We start from the raw sequence: 20,973 nt of genomic DNA, 5'->3' as shown, positions 1-20,973 counted from the left end.
AGCTGTGATCAGCATAATGCAATTTGTGTTCCATAAGCAAAGGCTAAATATATGATCCCCAAGATAAAAACCAGAAGTGGTTTTCTATAGCAGGAGCTGTACCTGCCCCAACCAGTGCAAAGACAACCTCCTTTTCATCTGTTTGGTGCTTATGTAACCTTTACATTCTCGAGATTCCCCCCAGCCCACCAGATAGGCAGTATCCTACCATTGTCCCCATTTAGTCCAAAAACCCGAGTTCCAGAGAGGTGAGGTCAGTCACTCCAGGAGACTCAGCTGATAGGTGAATAAGACAGTGTCTCTTCTCTCCACACTACTTCTGTGGGCCACAGAGCTGGGGGTGTCCCTACCAGCTTCAGGTGGTGATGGGCTGAGGGTGGAGGGACCCCTCCAGAGGGCTGGAGGCTAAGGGATGGACAGGGGGGTCTTTTCTTAAGAGACCTGTTGGTGGAACCAAGCAGATCCTGAGCAAGTAATAACTTCTGGATGTTTCAGGGCCAATTGTACAGTGCCCGAGGAGGTAGTCAGCCTGCCTGTAAGTCTGAATGGAATTCCTTGGCTTATGAAATAGCCTAGAGATCAAAGCACCCTTATCTCTGGTGAGACAGCTAAGATTCCTAGGGCTCTGGCCCCTTTCTCTGGACTTGGCTTGCCCTGCCCCTCTGGGGGTCACCATCTGAGCACAGAAGCCTGGAAGGGGCAGGCTCATAAACCAGTTGGTCCCCAAACCTGACACATACTTGGTATCCCCTCAACACAAGTTGATAAAAAAAAAGCAGGTTTTCCTCCAAGCCTCAGTGTTTTCCATCTATGAAATGTGGATATTAACAATACTTAGCTCTACTGTGTGTATCGAGTGAGAAATCGGCAAGCAGCCTAGGAATATGAAGGACATTCAGCAGGTTAGTAGCTATCATTATTTGGTCTGTGGTTAGTGGAGGAGAGAAACCTCCATCTTTTGAGGGTACCAAGAAGGCCTCCTGCTTCAGTGAACCTGGGACTGAGCCTCCAAGGAAGATGGTCTAAGAGGAAACAACAGCATCCCAGATAGGGGAAACCATGGAGGCAAAGGCAGAGTAGATAGTGGGGCTGGGACTTCCTTGGCGATCTAATGGTTAAGACTCTGAGCTTCCAATGCAGGAGGCGTGGGTTTGATCCCTGGTCAGGGAACGAAGATCCCACATGCCGCAAGGCCAAAAAAATAAAAACAAAGTGGGGCCAGAGGAGGGGGCAGGGGCAGAGCTGGCCATGGGTGCTGGGCTCCTGCTGGTTCCCTATTCAGAGCAGGAGGGCTCAGCCCCCAGCCCAGCTCCTTCGGAGGCCCAGTTCTCATCACAGAAGTGAAAGTGTACCCGCTCCTCTTGTCCTCTGCAAACTTCCTGTGACAGAGAGGCCAGGACAGGAGTCAGAGCTGCATGCCCCATGCTCACCTGCTGTGTCCCAGGCTCTGGAAAAGATGCTGCAGGTCTGGGGTGGGCCTGAGAGTCTGCAGATCTCACAGCTCCCGTGGGTGCCCAGACTTCTGGTCCAGCTTCGAGGACCACACTTTGAGTAGCTGGGCTGGGGAGGCCCCTGGTGAGATTCCTGGAGCTCCTGGTTCCCTCCCCGAAGGACCCACAGCTGGGGGGACAGTGATTCAGCTGCCTTGTGTCTGTAAGCCCAGCTCTCGTGTGTGTGTGTGTGTGTGTGTGTGTGTGTGTGTGTGTGTGTGTGTTGGGGGGGGTGTGCGTGCATGGGTGTGTGCGTGTGCACGCATGCACGTTCCAGTCCACATCTATGTATTTAACTCCACTCCTGCTTGTCCGAGTGTCTGACTCTCTGGCGCCATCCCTGGGGGTCTCTCACCTGAGTCTCCACCTGACTGCAGGGTGCTCAGGTCTAGAATGCTCCATGTCCGTGCGTCCGCCTGTCAGAGAGCTCTGCTGGACTCCGGGTGGCGGGGGGAAGGGAGGGGGGATGGTGGAAGCTGTCACGTGGCAGGGACAGGGCCCCGAGTGCTAACAACTGGCTGACAGCTGGGCACAGCTGGGGACAGCTTGGGCAGGCCTGGGCGTGGGAAAACACACTTCAGGCCGCAACAGCTGGGAGGGGACCACACTCAGAAGACGGGCCCACAGTGCCACACAGTGTGCGAAGGGCAGGGCCCGAGGCCTTGGGCCTGCCAGCCCGGCCACTGTCCTGAGGAACGAGGCCAGCACACAGGATGGCCGACGTTCCCCGCAGGCCCGGTCACGCGGGCTGTCCTGTCGGGGCCTCGCGCAGCTGCTCTGAATCCTGCTCACGCTGAATGTGGACTTTATTTGGTGGGTTCGTGAGGGTGAAGAAGGAAACATCTGTGCATCTCCACCAGGATGCTTTCTTGGAAGGTCTGAGTGTGCAGCCTCCAGGGGTGGCTGTGCTGGGGGCAGGGTGATTGCGACGATAACCGACACTTCTAGAAGGCTCAGGGCCTATTGTGACAATCAAATAGGTGAATACAGGGCTGGCAAAAGGGAAAGAGCATGAAATATCAAGGCTGCTTATTATCATCATTATTGTTATTGCCGCTTTAAGCATGAACATGTTATTCTATTCATTTTGAACAGAAACTGTCCTAAAATATGCTACAAAGCCCTGGTTTTCTTAATCCAGGGACACGGAGCTGATTAAGCCAAGAGCAGGCAGGAGGAGGAGGAGACGTCAGGGCTGCTGGCTCCACCGCCCTGCTTGAAGTTCCCTGCGGTCCCCCCTTATTCCAGGCTGTCGGTCTAGACTGCCTGTGGCCTCCCCCCAGTCACCCCTTCTTAGCTTGCTGCTTACAGCTCAGCAAGCAGATGATCAGAATTGCCAGACCTGGGTGCAAAGTGAGAGGTAGACAGTAACCAGGCCTAGGAGGCTTTGGGGACAATAAAGGTTGTGGCAACTGGATGTCCACATGGTGACCTTGACTTTGATTTTTCAGAAGCTCCTTATTTCTTACTCACCTTCCTCTGGCTGATACCATGTGTGTGTGTGTGAGAGAGACAGACAGACAGAGAGACAGGGATGTTGGCAGAGAAAGATCACTCCCAGTAACTAATAGCATCATGATACCTGTACCTGTAAACCCAGCCTGATGCTGGAGTTTATTTCCCAGACAGAGGCTGCCCAGTATGAGACATGACTTAGCATCTTCAGAGATGTATCATCTAATGCCTGCCAAGGACCTGGGAACGTATGTGCTCACACCAGCGCCCCCCTCCTCCCCACCCCGCCCCCCACCCCGCCCGGCAACCATGCTCTCCTCTCTCAGGCATAGCTGCAAACGGAGACCAAGGAGGTATTAGGCAAACTCTGGAGAATTATCCTGATGTGCTTAAACCCCTGAGGGCTCCCTACAGCTTTGAGAGGGAAATGCAAACAGCTTTCTGTGGCCTGCCCCTTCTCACTTCAGCTCCCAACTCTGCCTGCCCTGGCAAACTAGACCCAGGCACACTGGTCATCTTCCATTTCCCCGAACATTCCAAGCTCTTTCCACTCACGGGCCTTGGAATTTGTAGTGCCAGCAGCTGGAATGTTCAACCCCTGGCCCCACCCCTCCCAAGGCCGACCCATTTCTGTGTCACTTCCTCAGAGAGGGCTTTGCTAACTGTCCTTCTCAAGTAGGTCTCCCGCTGCTGTTCGCCGCCTCCACTGGATGTATCGCCTTCCATAGTGTTTGTTTATCACGATGGGGAATAACTTTGCATCCTTTTTTATTTGTAATCTGCTTCCGTTCACTCCCAACTAAACTGTAAGCACCATGAGGGCAGTGGTCTGGTCTGACTGGCCCACTATTTCATCTCATCTCCAGCCCCTCTGACCCACTAGGCATTTAATAAATGCTTGTTGACAGATGAATGATTAAAAAAACCTTGCACATCTCAGGGGTGCTGAGCTCAAAGCGCATAGAGGCATTCCAAAATGCCTGCAAGAGGGATTGTGTCCCCCAAAAAACACTGTGGAGTGCCCTGCTCAGCTTGCTAAGGACAAGCCTTCCCCTTCAAGGGATCTACCTTCCCAGGTGGTGCTAGTGATAAAGGACCCACCTGCCAATGCAGGAGACTCAAGAGGCTTGGGTTCGATCCCTGGATTGGGAAGATCTCCTGGAGGAGGGCATGGCAACCCATTCCAGTATTCATGCCCAGAGAATCCCATAGACAGAGGAGCCTGGTGGGCTACAGTCCTAGGGATTGCAAAGAGTCAGACACGACTGAGCAACTAACACCTTACTTTTACAGTGTGGTGGGGGAATGTCCCTGCCCCTGTGGATGTATCAGATGGTACCCCAAAACTTAGTGGCATAAAGCAACCATCCACTGTGCTCACTGGTTCTGTGGGCTGGGAATCTAGAGAGGACACAGTGGGGCTGCCTTGCCTCTGCTCTGGGGTGTCAACTGGGAGGCTCAATGTATGGGCACTGAGATGATTGAAAGGTTGGTTCCCTTGCAAGTCTGATGTGTGATGCTGGTTCTGGCCAGGGGTGGGGAGCTCAGTTCCTCTCCCTGGGCTTCTCCATGTGGACTCTGCTTGTGGTCTAGTCTGGGCTCCCTCACAACATGGCGGCTGATTTCAAAGACAAGCATCCCCAGAGAGTCTGGGAGACTCTGAATTGCCCCTGTGAACTCACCTCAGGAATCATGCAACATCTTTGCCACTATATTCTGGTCAACAGGGGATCACAGTGCCCCATCCACAGTCCACTGTATTCCATTCAATAAGGCGGTCACAGTGCCCCATCCATGGTCAAGGAGATATCAATCCTTCCTCTTGATAGGGAGTGGCAAGATTCTGAAAGACCATGTGGAACTGAAAATACGGTGTGCCTTTTTTGGAAAATACAGTTGTCCACCAGAAGATAATATTAGTAATATAGGCTGAGAAAGCACACTAATCCCTCTAAGACTTCACATCATGAGGGTGGGCTTGGGATGAAATAATAATCATGGTAGGAATAACAGGGAGCCAGGGGAAGAAAGTTTAGGTTGACCACTTACTTACATGGGGCTTCTCTCTTAGCTCAGTCGGTAAAGAATCTGGCTGCAATGCAGGAGACCCAGGTCCAATACCTGGGTCCGAAAGACCCCCTGGAGAAGGAAATGGCAACCCACTCCAGTATTCTTGCCTGGAAAATCCCATGGACAGAGAAGCCTGGTGGGCTACAGTCCATGGGGTCGCAGAGAGTTGGACATGACTTAGTGACTAAACCACCACCATCACCTACTTACATTACAGGCCCTGGGTGGATATTTAACATGGATTATATGCTCAGAAGCTCAGTTGTGTCTGACCATTTGCAACCGCGTGGACTGCATGCAGCCCACCAAGCTCCTTTGTCCATGGGATTTCCCAGGCAAGAATCCTGGAGTGGGTTGCCACTTCCTTCTCCATTACATGTATTATCTCACTTAGTGAGATCACATTCGGTGAGCTTTTCACAGCATATAAATCATTTTCACACACGATATTGTAAAAGCTTCAGTGCAAACCTCCCAGCCGGGAAGTCTCAGTTCTACCCATGAGAAAACTGAAGCTCAGAGCAAGCAAGGGGGCACTGCCTTCGTTCCCAAAGCCTGGAAACAGAAGATTCTGCGCCACGGCCCTCCAGTCCCACGGCAGATCTAATGACAGACTCAGATAGGATTTCACATCCTTTAGAGCAGGGGAATGGAGTTGACAATCTAATATCATTTTGCACTTTGCAGCTGGTGTGAAAACGGACATTCTGCCCTGGGAGTTTTCTGTGATTTCTTCCCACAGTCACCCTGTGGTCCCCCAAGCGGCCTCTCCTCTGCCTGTGGGTGATGCAACCATTCCAGATCAATCCCCAGATCGAATCACGATGAAGCCCTGTCCCAGCCAGAGAGGCAGCCTCACGTTCTCACGCATTGTGGTGTCCAGAAGCCACACGCCAAGTGCTGGGGTGCCTGTGAGCATGTTGGAGTCAGCACAACTCTGCCGCTCTCTGGTCAAGTGAAAACAGTGAGGACAAGTCCCTTTGCCCGCATGAGTTTCATGCTTCTGCTCTGTGGAGAGGGAACAAGGCCATCTACACTGCTTGCCCGCACCCCACCCCAGTTAACGGAAGAGTTAAGTGAAGAGGTAGGAGAAATGGTGGGGTCTGAACCATCAAGTCCCGTGCACATTGTCTGGGGCTGGCTGATGCAGGAACCCAGCAGGAAAACCCACTCTCTTCTCTTGGGGTTCAAGTTTTGAATGTGTCTCTGTTGGAAAACCTGCACCTATGACTTAGGGTAAAGCTAGGTACTCTAAAAAAATAACGCCAAACAAGGTACAGTGCCTCAAATCAAGTAGAAGTGCTTGAGAGACCTTGTTCTCATCCTTGGATGGGAAGGACCAGCCAACACTTCTCTACCTCCATCTGCAAATGGAGGGGGACCTTGTGGAAATGCTTTACCCAGCCTTCATCCCCCAAAGGAATAAACACATCTTAAGAGTAATTTGGCTTTGGATTCTGGACTGCTGTTGCATAATTTCACATCATGTGGCTACACAATAATCTACACAACCCTCTCTGAGGTTGATTCTGTTTCTGTTGTCTTTGATGTCATTTTAAATGACAAGTTATGCTATGAATATGATTTTTAAAGGCATTTTATGTTATTTTAGTGAGATCTTGAGATGGAGAGGATTTAAACATGTGTGACTAGTCTGAGTTTTGACCCAGAGCTCTGCAGGTTTCTTTATATACCTTTTTGCTATAGAAAACTTGAAACTTGGCCACTCCATCGTAAAAACCCAGTGTCAACATTATCAACATTTTACTAATCTGTCATCTCTCTAGACTTTTTTTAAAAAAATTATTGAAGTATAATTGAATTACAATGTTGTATTAATTTCTGTGACTCGTTATACATACGTATTTCTTCTTTTCCATATTCTTTTCCTTTATGTTTTATCACAGGATATTGAGTATAGTTCCCTCTGCTTTACAGTAGGACCTTGTTGTTTATCCATTCTATATATAATAGTTTGCATCTGCTGTCTAGACTTTTATTTTCTAACTTGCTAGAGGGTTTTGAAGTAAGTTATAAACATCATTTACTTCGACATGAATAAAGCAATGTTAAAAACTTGACAGTTTAGAATCAGATACTTTATTTCCTCGACTTAAAGTGTAAATTTTTCACCTACTTAGTTCTTTTCTCAGAGGCAATCAATGTTATCTGGCTCTTGCATATCCCATTCAGAATATATTATGCATCTTCTTACTTTTTGTACCCAAATGGCAGGATGTTATAAGTACTGTTCTGAACCTCTTTTTTTTTTTCCCCATCAAATAGCATACCAATGATTTTCCCATGTGTCTCATGCAGAGCTCCCTCACTCTTTTTAAATGACTGTAAACTATTCTATCAAAGGACTATACTGTAATTTATTTAATCAGTTTCTTCTTATACCATTTCCCTTCTCTTGCTGTTACAAGCAACACCAAAGTATACTCTATTGTCTTTATCACTTGTTCCATTATTTTCAAAGTCCCCTGCATACCCATCCACAATCTCACCCCTTTTCTTTCCACCACAGAGTTTTCTACTACCTTATGTTTAAGTTTCATTATTTTCTTGTTTTTCTTTAGAGCTCTGCCACATATGTTTGTATCCTTACACAATACCTTGCTTAGATTTCTATGATTTTGAACTTCATGTAAGCAGAAATATACTCTATGTATTCTTCTGCAATTTGCTTCATTTTTTCAACATTAAGTTCTTGAAATTTATCTGTGGTGGGAGCAGAGAGATAAATTGGGAATTGGGGATTAAGAGATATATGCTGCTATATATAAAATAGACAAACAGCAAAGACCTATTGCACCGCACAGGGAACTATATTCAACATCTTGTAATAGCCTACAATGAAAAAGAATCAAAAGAATATGTACACATATAACTGAATCACTTTGCTGTACACCTGAATAATTGTAAATCAGCTGTATTTCAATTTAAAAAAATGTATCCATGATCTTTCATGTAGCTGCAATGCATTTATTTTCCTTTCTGTATGCTATTCTGTTGTACTAGTATATCATAAATTTAAGTATTCATTATTGGTGGGCTTTTGGACTGTTTCCAGTTTTGCTATTATAAATGTACTAACTTGACAATTTTTAAAGCATCTCTTCATAAGCACAGGTGGAAGAGTTTTTCTAGGGTATTCACTAAGAAGTATAATTGTCAGATTCCATACAAATATTTATCATAGGATGCCCAATTATTTTCCAAAGGGATTATATCAATTCATACTCCCATCATCAGTGTATAAATATTCTGGTTGCGCCAACCTCACCAAAAGTTTATATTTTCAGACTTTTTCATTGTCACCACTATGACAGATATTAAAATATATTTCTTTAAGATTTAAAATTGCATTTTCCTAATTGGTAATTAAGTTGAACATCTTATCACATGCTTTTTGATCATAAAAGACTCTTGCTACATAAAGTGTTTTTTCAAATCTTTCACCAAGTTTTCCATGAAGTTTGTTTTGTCATATGAGTAATAATTAATGCTTTGTCCACTACATATATTAGAAATAAATTCTCCAACCTTACGGGCATTTTCATCCCCAGTCTTTGCAAGTCTTTGCATTCTCTTTATGGTATCCTTTGAATAAGAATGTTACATTTTAATGAAGTCAACTTTACCTTTTTCTTTATGATTTGGGCACTTTGTTATTTGTACATCTTGTGACTTGTTCAAGAAATTCTTTCTTTCTTGAGGCCAAAAACAGTCTTTTATGCTTCATTTTAAGTCTTTCATAGTCTTATTACTTCTGTTTACATCTTTAATTCACTTGGAATTGGTTTTCGTGTATGGTGTGATGGTGGTGGTGGTTTAGTCACTAAGTCGTGTCCAACTCTTGAAACCCCATGGACTGTAGCCCTCCAGGCTCCTCTGTCCATGGGATTCTCCAGGCAAGAATACTGGAGTGGGTTGCCAATTCCTTCTCCAGGGGATCTTCCCGACCCAGGAATCGAACCCAGGTCTCCTGCATGGGAGGCAGATTCTCTACCGACTGAGCTACAAGGGAAGCCACCGTACGGTGTAAGGTAGAAGTCAAATATCACATTTGCCATACAGATAACCAATTGCGCCAACACCACTGATTAAAATTCCATCCTTTTCCCTCTGATTTGCAATGCCTGCTCAATCATAAATCCAGTTCCATGTGTGTGGAAGTCTGGTCCAGGCTCACCAGTCAGCTCTTGTTTATCCGCCCAACAGTTAAACTGATTATCTCTGAACTGATGCTGAATTGTCTTCATTATTATAGTTTTACAACACTTCTTGATGCCTGATTAAGATCTGCAAAATTCCTCACTTTGTTCGTCATCTTTGAAACACTGTTCTTCAAAGTGCTATTTTGGCCTATGCTTTTGTATATACATTTTCAACATGCATTTGTTTACTTTTGGCTGTTTTGGATTTTCGCTGCTGTGCAGGCTTTCTCTAGTTGCAGCGAGCAGAGGCTACCCTTTAGGTGCCGTGCCATGGGCTTCTCAATACAGTGGCTTCTCTTGTTGTGGGTCATGGGCTCTAGAGCCCCCAGCCTTTAGTAGTTGCATCATGTGGGTTCAACAGTTATGGTACAAGGGCTTAGTTGCCCGCAGCATGTGGAATCTTCCCAGACCAGGGATCGAACTGGTGTCCCTTGCATTGGCAGGCAGATTCTTAACCACTAGACCATCAGGGAAGTCCCTGGTATATTCATTTCAGAGTCAAATATTGCTCTAAAATGAGTGCAGTTTTTACTTCTAGTGATGTGTGAGGATTTAATCAAATGATATATGGAAAGCATCTACCATAATTAATAGGTGCTTGGTAAATGATTGGGAAAACAAGCTGGCAGAGTAACCTTAGGAAAGTATTCTTGGTGTTGGGGTCTGCTGCCCGTAGTGATGTCAGTGGTAGGTGACGTGGTGTGACAGTCTCACTCTGCCCAGCGTATCACAGAACTGATGTAGGAGTGGGAATGAGAGAAGAGATGTGAGAACACTGCCAACTGCAAGTTGTCTGCTACTTTGTATTCCTTCTACGGGGATTATCATCTGGCTATTGATATGATTGCAAAGTCCTTGGATGGATGATAATTGACTCCAACGGTGTCACCAAAAACCATGCAAGCTTGTGGAATTTTAACAGTCTCATTCCTTTTCAGAAACACTTTCTAGTTTCACTGATACCATGAAGGTCTTTACAGGGATGTGTTTTTTATTCTGATGGTACACATGTGCTTATCTCTCCAAAGGGGTTTTGCCAAGGGGTTTTTCTCAGGTGCTCAGCTATGACAAATGAAACTTTGGTATCAGAAAAATTATATATTATGGTACGGTTGACTTTGCTTCTATAGGGGAAGATAAATTTGCCTCTGTTCTCTTAGGTTCTGTGACTGGGTCTTAGAATGAAATGGCCATAAGACAGCTTAGCAGGAGAAAAGTTTACAAATTTTATTTCAGATTTGCACAATTACACAGAAGTCTTCAAAAGGAAAATGAAGGCCTGAAGAGGTTGTTAAGACGAAAAGCTTATATACTTTTTACACAAAGGACAATAAATTGTGGGGATGTGACAGGACAAAAAGGCTTGGGCTAGGGGGAAGTAAATTGTGCGACAGTGACCAGGAAATATATGTGGAAAACTAATAGACCACGTGGGCTATTTCAGAAGGTTTGTTTGTACAGGTCCATTCTGGTGTTGACAAGTCTCCAGCGATAAGAATGCTCTTCTCTTTCTGGTACAGGGGAGGCACCTTTCTCAAGGGAAATTTTAGATCCTGCTTTTAGGGAGAGAGGGGAAGGTCAGAGAGCCTACCTAACTCCTGCTTCCCAAGTGCCTTCATGCCAAAGCCCCATATTCTGGGTGGCACGTTAGGGTCCCTTCACTCCCCAACTCCCAGATGCCCTTAAAGTGTTTCCAAGCCTGAGCAGCAGCATGTGAGCCCATTACTCATCACGAGGCACCTGCCTGGCCCTCGGGCAACAGCCTGGACTCTGCCCCTGGCCTGCAGAGCCCCTGAGGACATGGCCGGGCTCACAACAGCCCAGGCAGACCTGAGACAACTCCGGATGAAGAATGTGGGGCTGCCAACCTGGATTCACGACCTGTACTGACCCCTCCTGGGTTCTGTGACTCGGGGCCTATGATGTCCACCCCTTGCAATTTCCCTAATGAAATGTGGGCATCACATCACTTACCTCTGGGAGAATGAGTGTAGGACACTGAGCACCCAGTGGGCACTAACTAGGTGGTCACTTTGGCCATGTGCATACTCAGTCCTTCAGTCGGGTCGGACTTTTGCGACCCCATGAACTATAGCCCTCCAGGATCCTGTGTCCAAGAGTTTCCCAGGCAAGAATCCTTGAGTGGGTTGCCATTTCCTCCTCCAGGGGATCTTCCCGAGCCAGGGATTGAACCTGCATCTCCTGCTTTGCAGGCAGATTCTTTATCGCTTAGCTGCCTGGGAAGCCCACAGATCAGTAAATGCTGATTGGAGAACTGGGGGAGCAGAATATGGGGGGTATAACAATGGTGGAGTGACATAATGGTTCACTGGTGGAGTGAACACTGGGGATGTTGTGTATAAGGGGGGTAGGGGATTAAGCAGGAAAGGAATATTGGTGTCAAATCGGGAGATCCGAATGTTCAGGCTTAAACATTTAAGATTTATCCTGTGGTGCTGGACTCAATTTAACTAACACTTTGCCACCACTTTGCTTCTTGCAGGTGTCTGCAACCTGGTCCAAGGATCTCAAGTCTGTCTGCCACTCCTGGACCTTCCATTTTCTCCTGGAGTTTTACTAGTTCTTATCTTATTGAAGGGGTTCCCTGGTGGCTCAGACGGTAAAGCGTCTGCCCGCAATGCGGGAGACCCGGATTCGATCCCCGGATTGGAACGATCCCCTGGAGAAGGAAATGGCAGCCCACTCCAGCACTCTTGCCTAGAAAACTCCATGGATGGAGGAGCCTGGTGGGCTACAGTCCACGGGGTCGCAAAGGTTCGGACACAACTGAGTGACTTCACTTTCACTTATCTTATTGAAAGTGAAAGTGTTAGTTGCTCAGTCATGTCCAACTCTGTGACCCCATGGACTATAGCCCGTCGGTCTCCTCTGTCCAAGGAATTCTCCAGGCGAGAATACCAGAGTGGGTAGCCATTCCCTTCTCTGGGAATCTTCCAGACCCAGGAATCAAACCCAGGTCTCCTCATTGCAGGCAGCTTCTTTACCATCTGAGCCACGAGGGAAATCTTGCTTCCTATAAGTGCCTGCAACCTGGTTCAAGGATCTTAAGAGTCTGTCTGCCACTCCTGGCTCTCCCAGCTTCTCCTGGAGTTTTACCAGTTCCTATATTAGTGCTTTCCATGTAGAGATCCTTCTAGTAAACTCCCCATTGCCGGTTCTGCCTGGCTTTCCATTTCCATCCCCCTTGAGTTATTCTCTCAGGGCTTATCAGCAAAGCAAGGGGCATGCTGTGCTTTCTCCAAGTCCACTCTGTCACCTGGGTCCCAGCTGCCCAAGAGCTGAGGCTCCGTTCCTGTTTGGGAGGGTAGGTGGTGCATTGGCACTGGGGAGCTGATGGAGAATTCTCAGATAGGTAATTATCCAGTCAGACCAGGGACATCACCTGGGGGAATCAGAGTGAACAGTCTACCCAGGCTTCTAGGAAGAAATCAATCAGTTGAACTGATTGGTATGGGGGAGGGGAGGTAGCTCTGGAGAAGGTGTGTGTCACATGTAGCATTATAGGCTAAATACCATAGTCATCAAGCACGGTGGGAGAGGAATGACTTGTCTAGCCTGGCCCTCTAATTACTAGAATCTTCACTGCTATTGTCCAGGGGTGCACCTGGCCCCAATATCTTAACATCTGGAGATAGAGGCCTTGGAGGAGGTATGACAAGGGCTAGACTCTGGACTTATAGTTCACGGTACAATATATCCGTCTCTACCTAGAGAGGTTCTTCAAATCAGAAGTTTGTAAAAACAACCAAGAATGACTTGGCTATGCTCTTGAATGAAATTAACCTGGAGAGACTAATACCTAGTTGAAAGGTATTGGGCAGGACACTGGAAAGAGTAAGAGGTAAAATAACACAAGCATTGATGGAGAGGGCTCGGGATTAACTAATACATTATTAGTTAACCAGCTAGTTAACACAGAGACTCTGTGGCATAGAGGTTAAGAGGTTTTGGTGTGAGACTGTCCTGTATAAATTTGCGCGGAACTAGTTCTTTGACCCTGAGAAAACTGCTGAAAGTTTCTCTCAATGTTGTTAACAAACACGAAGAGAGGCAGAGACAAAAAGAAGTCTCTTGATGTATAGCAAAATAAATATGTTTAGAGTGAACACCTGTATACCCATCATTTCCCAGGTCAAGGACTAGACTCATCACCCTAGCCTCGTCCCTGCCCCCAACCCCACGTTCCCTCCTAGCTCACACTCCCTTCCCTAGTTCCTAAACATAACTACTCTTCTGAATTTTACAGTAGACACTTGGCTGTTTTTCTTCACAGTTTCACCACCTATGTGTGTATCTCTAAACAATGTGATTTAGCTCTGTCTGGTTTTGAACATTCTATTAATGGACTCATACTCTCTACACACTTTCTTCTCTCACTCAATATGCTTTTAAGATGGATCTATGATCTAGCATTTAGCAATATTTCATTAATTTTCATTGTGACATAGTCATACATTAGATGAAGACCTACTCGTTATTTATCCATTCTACTGTTTATGGATATTCTCGTCTTCCCATTTTCTTCCCCCACAAACAATGCAGCCATGAACGTCCTTACCCTGAGTCTTTGTATACCTGCAAGTGTTTTTTGTTCGTTTTACCTTTTATTTATTATTGGAATATAGCTTCCTTTTTTTAAATTCCAGGAATAGAATTTCCCAGCTACACCTCATGTATGGGTTTCAACTGTCACTTATTATGCTAAATTGTTTTCCCAAGTGGTTACATGTATTAGCATTCCCATCAGCTCTATATGAGAGTTCTTCTTACCACATGCCCTCACTAAGATCTGTTGTCGGAAATTTTTTTTTTTCCTGATGGAAAAGTAATATCATGATTTCATTTTCTCGATGATGAGTAAGATTGAAATCTGTTTCTGCAATTGTGTTTTTCCCCCTATGAAATATGTAATAGTCTTTTCATCATTTTTCTATGCTATTGACAATCTTTCTTATTGATGTGTTAGAGTTTTTTTAAAAAAAAAAATATTTTGGATAAAAGCCCTTTATGGGTTATATATGTTGCCAATCTTCCCTCATCCTTTGACTTGTGTTTTTCACATTCTTAATGATGCCTTTTACCCAAGCTGCTTTAACTTTAACAAAATCATATTTATATTTTTTTCTTTACAGATGACATTTTTTAATCTACCTGAGTGATTTTTCTCTACCCAGAAGCCATAAAATATTCACTTACATAATTTCAACTTGAGATCGTAAGCTTCTTAGCACATTTTATTATTTATCTTAGCACGATTTTAATCCTCTGTCCTTTGTTTGGTTTTGCTGTTGCTGTTGTGAAGACAGGTGCCAATTTCATTTTCTCTCTCTTGAAGGTAATCTCTTTTTTTTTCTGGTCTGTGTGTGTCTATGTGTGTGTGTGTGTCTGTGTGTGTGAACATTTTTAAATATTTAGAAAAGTTAAAAGAACAGAGCAATGAACATCATACACCTATCCCAAGGTTCAACCACTGTTAATATTTTTTCTGGCTGCTATTAAGACCTTCTGTTTGTCTTTGATGTTCTGACTTTCACTGTGATGTGTTTTGTTTTGAATTTCTTTCATTTTTTTTCTGCTTGGGATTCACTGGACTTCTGGAATCTTTGGACTGGTGTCTACCATCAGTTCTGGAAGTTTCCTATTTCAGTTTTCTATTGATGCATAATCATTTAGTGGTTTAAAACAATCACACCCATTTATTTTGTTCACATGTGTAGGAGCCAGAGTGGGAAAGCTTGTGTTTACTCGACATGGTGTCACTGGGGGCAGCTCAAGAAATCATTTCCAAGATAACTCTCTCACTTGGCTGACAGATACATGTTGATGCTGAGTACAGCCTGCTTTATCACAACAGAAACTCAGAGATCCAAAAGATCATTTTTATTTTGTCCTGTCTCTGTCTTGCAGTCCAAAGTGATATAATTTCTTCAAAAACATTGCGGTTTCTTATTAATCTATTTACGTATTCACCACATTAGACAAAAGCCACACCCAGCTATTTCTTGGAGATAAGCTTTTCTCCACATGGGACCTTTTGTGAGATTATTAATTTTTATTTATTTTTTAAAAATAAAACCTGCCATGTAATGGTTTATTTTTAAATTTTATTATGTATTTATTATTTTATTTTGGGTTGCGCTGGGTTTTTGTTGCTGGGCACAGGTCTCTAGTTGCAGTGAGCAGGGACTCTTCATTGTGGTTCATGGTGGTGGATTAGTCACTAAGTCTTATCTGACTCTTGCGACCCCATAAACTGTAGCCCACTGGGTTTCTCAGTCCATGGGATTCTCCAGGCAAGAACACTGGCATGGGTTGCCATTTCTTTCTCCAGGTCATTGTCGTTCAAGGGATTCTCATTGTGGTGGTTTCTCTTGTTATGGAGCACAGGCTCTAGGGCTCGAGGGCTTCAGTAGTTGCAGCTCACAGTCTTGGTAGTTGCAGCTAAAGGGCCCAGTAGGTGAGGCAAACAGACTTAGTTGCCCTGAGGCATGCGAGATCTTCCCTGACCAGGGATCAAACCCATATCCCTTTCATCAGCAGACAGATTCTTAACCACTGGACCACCAGGGAAGTCCCCCTTTGTGAGATTTTTAGAAGCTCAATTGTCCTAGACTAGAGAATGTCTATAAGCATTATTGACTCAATGAACATGAATCTGAGCAAACTCTAGGAGACAGTGAAGGACAGAGGAGCCTGGTGTGCTGCAGTCCATGGGGTGGCAAAGAGCCAGACATGACTCAGCGACTGAACAACAACATAAGGTGCTCCATGAAAGCGGTTTGAAGGCCTTTATTGCGTTTGAAAGAGTTCATGTCGTTTGAGAGTCATGGCCTTGTCTTCATCTTTAGAACACTGTGATGGTTAACTTTATGTGTGAAGTTAACTGGGCTAAGGGATGCCCAGATACCTGGTAAAACATTATTTCTGTGAGTGAGTGTGAGTGTTTCTAGAAGAGATTAGCATTTGAATTGGTAGGCTGAGTAAAGAAGATTGCTATTGTCAGGGCAGGTGGGCATTAATCCCACTGAGGACCTGAATAGAACAAAAAGGATGGAGGAAAGGCAGATTTACTCTTTGCTTGAGCTGGAATATCCATGTTTTGCCTTCAGTGTCATCTGCACTTCCTGGTTTCCCAGACTTCAGACTTGGATTGAAACTGACATTAAGGTTCCCCAATTCCTGGGCTTCTGAACCTCCTCTGAGACCCACACTATCAGTTCTCCTGGCTCTCAGACCTTCAGACTCAGACTAAACTACATTTCTGATTTTTTTAGTTCTCACATATGCAGAAAGCAGTTTGTGGGACTTCTTGGCTTCCATAGTTGTGTGAGCTAATTTTTATGGTCAATTTCCTCTTATATATTTATAAATAGAGCCTATGGATTCTGTTTTTCTGGAGAACCCTGACTAACACAACCTTATTTTCCTGAAAGTACACTGGATTTGATCTTTGCTTGGAAGTCATTCTTCATTTGAGAATCACTTACCACACGGATAGACAGAGTAGAGAAACGTTTTTATTTTCAAACACAGTAAATCCTGCCCTCTGCGTTTTTGTTGTGGTTTTTTTAATTAATAAACTTTTCCAGGAGCAGTTTTATGTTCACAGCAAAGTTGAATGGAAAAATACTAATTTCCCACAGACGCCTTTCCTCACCAAACACACACAACCTCCTCACCTTCAACATCCAACATCGTGGGGGTACATTTGTGACAAATGATGAACCAGATATGTCATCATCCACCAAAGTTCATAGTTCCCATGGGGGTTCACGTTTTGTGTTGTACATTCTTTGAGTTTTGATATATGTATAATGATACATGTGTGCGTCTGAGCTCACTCACATTCAACTGTTTGCAACCCCATGGATAACCTGCCAGACTCCTCTGCCCATGGGATTATCTCAGCAAGAATACTGGAGTGGATTGACATTTCCTTCTCCAAGAGACTTTCCTGACCCAGGGATCAAACCTGCATCTCCTGCATTGGCATATGGATTCTTTACCACTGAGCTACCTGGAAAGCCACATATAATGATACATATTGGCCATTAAATTATCACAGAGAAGAGAATAGTTTCAGTGCCCTAAAAATCCCCTGTACTCCACCTATTCATTTTTCCCTCCTCCCAGACCCCTGGCAATCACTCATCCTTTTACTGTCTCCATAGTTTATTTTTTCCAGAATGTCATATAGTTGGAATCATAGAGTATGGGGTCTTTTCACACTGGCTTCTTTCACTTGAAAATGTGCATTTAAGTTTACTGTATGTCTTTCCATGGCTTGGTAACTCATTTCTTTTTATTGCTGAGTAATATTCCAAGCCTTCCTCAGTGATCAATGCAAAGAAATAGAGGAAAACAACAGAACGGGAAAGACTAGAGATCTCTTCAAGAAAATTAGAGATACCAAGGGAACATTTCATGCAGAGATGGGCTCAATAAAGGACAGAAATGGTATGAACCTAACAGAAGCAGAAGATATTAAGAAAAGGTGGCAAGAATACACAGAAGAACTGTACAAAAAAGATCTTTACGACCCAGATAATCACGATGGTGTGATCACTCACTTAGAGCCAGACATCCTGGATGTGAAGTCAAGTGGGCCTTAGAAAGCATCACTACGAACAAAGCTAGTAGAGGTGATGGAATTCCCATTGAGCTATTTCAAATCTTGAAAGATGATGCTGTGAAAGTGCTGCACTAAATATGCCAGCAAATTTGGAAAACTCAGCAGTGGCCACAGGACTGGAAAAGGTCAGTTTTCATTCCAATCCCAAAGAAAGGCAATGCCAAAGAATGCTCAAATTACCACACAATTGCACTCATCTCACACACCAGTAAAGTAATGCTCAAAATTCTCCAAGCCAGGCTTCAGCAATACGTGAACCATGAACTTCCAGATGTTCAAGCTGGTTTTAGAAAAGGCAAAGGAAGCAGAGCTCAAATTGCCAACATCTGCTGGATCATCAAAAAAGCAAGAGAGTTCCAGAAAAACATCTATTTCTGCTTATTGACTATGCCAAAGCTTTCAACTGTGTGAATCACAATAAACTGTAGAAAATTCTGAAAGAGATGGGCATACCAGACCACCTGACCTGTCTCTTGAGAAACCTGTATGCAGGTCAGGAAGCAACAGTTATAACTGGACATGGAACAACAGACTGGTTCCAAATAGGAAAAGGAGTATCTCAAGGCTGTATATTGTCACCCTGCTTATTTAACTTACATGCAGAGTACATCATGAGAAATGCTGGGCTGGAAGAAGCACAAGCTGGAATCAAGATTGCTGGGAGAAATATCAATAACCTCAGATATGCAGATGACACCACCCTTAAGGCAGAAAGTGAAGAGGAACTAAAAAGCCTTTTGATGAAGGTGAAGGAGGAGAGTGAAAAAGTTGGCTTAAAGCTCAACATTCAGAAAACTAAGATCATGGCATCTGGTCCCATCACTTCATGGGAAATAGGTGGGGAAACAGTGGACGCAGTGTCAGACTTTATTTTCTGGGGCTCCCAAATCACTGCAGGTGGTGATTGCAGCCATGAAATTAAAAGACGCTTACTCCTTGGAAGGAAAGTTATGACCAACCTAGATAGCATATTTAAAAGCAGAGACATTACTTTGCCAACAAATGTCCGTCCAGTCAAGGCTATGGTTTTTCCAGTGGTCATATATGGATGTGAGAGTTGGACGGTGAAGAAAGCTGAGCACCAAAGAATTGATGCTTTTTTTTTTTTTTTTTAAATTTTTTTTATTTGTTGGAGGCTAATTACTTCACAACATTGCAGTGGGTTTTGTCATACATTGACATGAATCAGCCATAGAGTTACACGTATTCCCCAGCCTGATCCCCCCTCCCACCTCCCTCTCCACCTGATTTCTCTGGGTCTTCCCAGTGCACCAGGCCCGAGCACTTGTCTCATGCATCCCACCTGGGCTGGTGATCTGTTTCACCATAGATAATATACATGCTGTTTTTTCGAAACATCCCACCCTCACCTTCTCCCACAGAGTCCAAAAGTCTGTTCTGTACTTCTGTGTCTCTTTTTCTGTTTTGCATATAGGGTTATCGTTACCATCTTTCTAAATTCCATATGTATGTGTTAGTATGCTGTAATGTTCTTTATCTTTCTGGCTTACTGCACTCTGGATAATGGGCTCCAGTTTCATCCATCTCATTAGAACTGATTCAAATGAATTCTTTTTAATGGCTGAGTAATATTCCATGGTGTATATGTACCACAGCTTCCTTATCCATTCATCTGCTGATGGGCATCTAGGTTGCTTCCATGTCCTGGCTATTATAAACAGTGCTGCGATGAACATTGGGGTGCACGTGTCTCTTTCAGATCTGGTTTCCTCAGTGTGTATGCCCAGAAGTGGGAGTGCTGGGTCATATGGCAGTTCTATTTCCAGTTTTTTAAGAAATCTCCACACTGTTTTCCATAGTGGCTGTACTACTAGTTTGCATTCCCACCAACAGTGTAAGAGGGTTCCCTTTTCTCCACACCCTCTCCAGCATTTATTGCTTGTAGACTTTTGGATAGCAGCCATCCTGACTGGCGTGTAATGGTACCTCATTGTGGTTTTGATTTGCATTTCTCTGATAATGAGTGATGTTGAATTGATGCTTTTAAACTGTGGTGTTGGAGAAGACTCTTGAGAGTCCCTTGGACTGCAAGGAGATCCAACCAGTCCATCCTAAAGGAGATCAGTCCTGGGTGTTCATTGGAAAGACTGATGTTGAAGCTGAAACTCCAATCCTTTGGCCACCTGATGCGAAGAGCTGACTCATTGGAAAAGACCCTGATGCTGGCAAAGATTGAGAGCAGGAGGGGAAGGGGACGACAGAGGATGAGATGGCTGGATGGCATCATCGACTCGATGGACATGGGTTTGAGAGTTGGTGATGGACAGAGAGGCCTGGCGTGCTGTGGTTCATGGGGTCACAAAGAGTCAGATACAACTGAGTGACTGAACTGAATATTCCAATGTGTATTTATATATCTATTGAGTTTATTGGTTAATTTGCCTATTGAAGGATGTCTTGGTTGCTTCTAAGTCTTGAAAGTTATGAATACAGTTGTTAGAAACATTTGTCTGTGAGTTTTTGTGTAGACAAAATTTTCAATTCATGCGGGTTGCTTTTTTACATTTAAAGAGCCATTCATCACTTTACTTCTCTGCTCTCTAATTTTATTAGTAGCAACTTAGAGGAGCCAGGCAGCACCACTCTGCCTGGAAATTTCCTTAACTAGATTGTCAGTTCATTGGGTACATTTCCTCATTTACATGTTACCAAGGGTGATAATGCTGTTAAATGCTATCTTCCCGCTTGCAAGTTCTTCTGGTCTCTGATTATACCTTCCTCAAGCTCACGTCTTCACCAACAGTCTCCTCAGGGCCCTTCAGCTCCTATCATGTCTGGTGCCAAAGCTAATACTGCATCTTGCAAGTTTTTTGTTATAGCAACAGCAGACTCCTAGTACCAAAACATATCCCAGTTATCAACAGTTTGATTTAAAAAAAAAAAAGAAAAACTCCCTCACAGTTAGCAGCTTAAAACAATAGGAGGGCTTAATTTTGCTGTGAATCTGCAGTTCGGGCTGTGTGGTGAGGGGAGCTCTTCTCTGCTCCTTGTAGCATCAGTTAAGGGCTGTCTCACTCTATTAATAGAGCTCTAATTTTAATATGTCAGTACTTCTTGCCCT

This window comes from Dama dama, chromosome 11 (genome assembly GCF_033118175.1).
Source record: "Dama dama isolate Ldn47 chromosome 11, ASM3311817v1, whole genome shotgun sequence".
In the NCBI taxonomy this organism is placed as follows: Eukaryota; Metazoa; Chordata; class Mammalia; order Artiodactyla; family Cervidae; genus Dama; species Dama dama.
The sequence above is the reverse complement of the archived record's forward strand: the minus strand, read 5'-3'. Positions refer to the sequence as shown.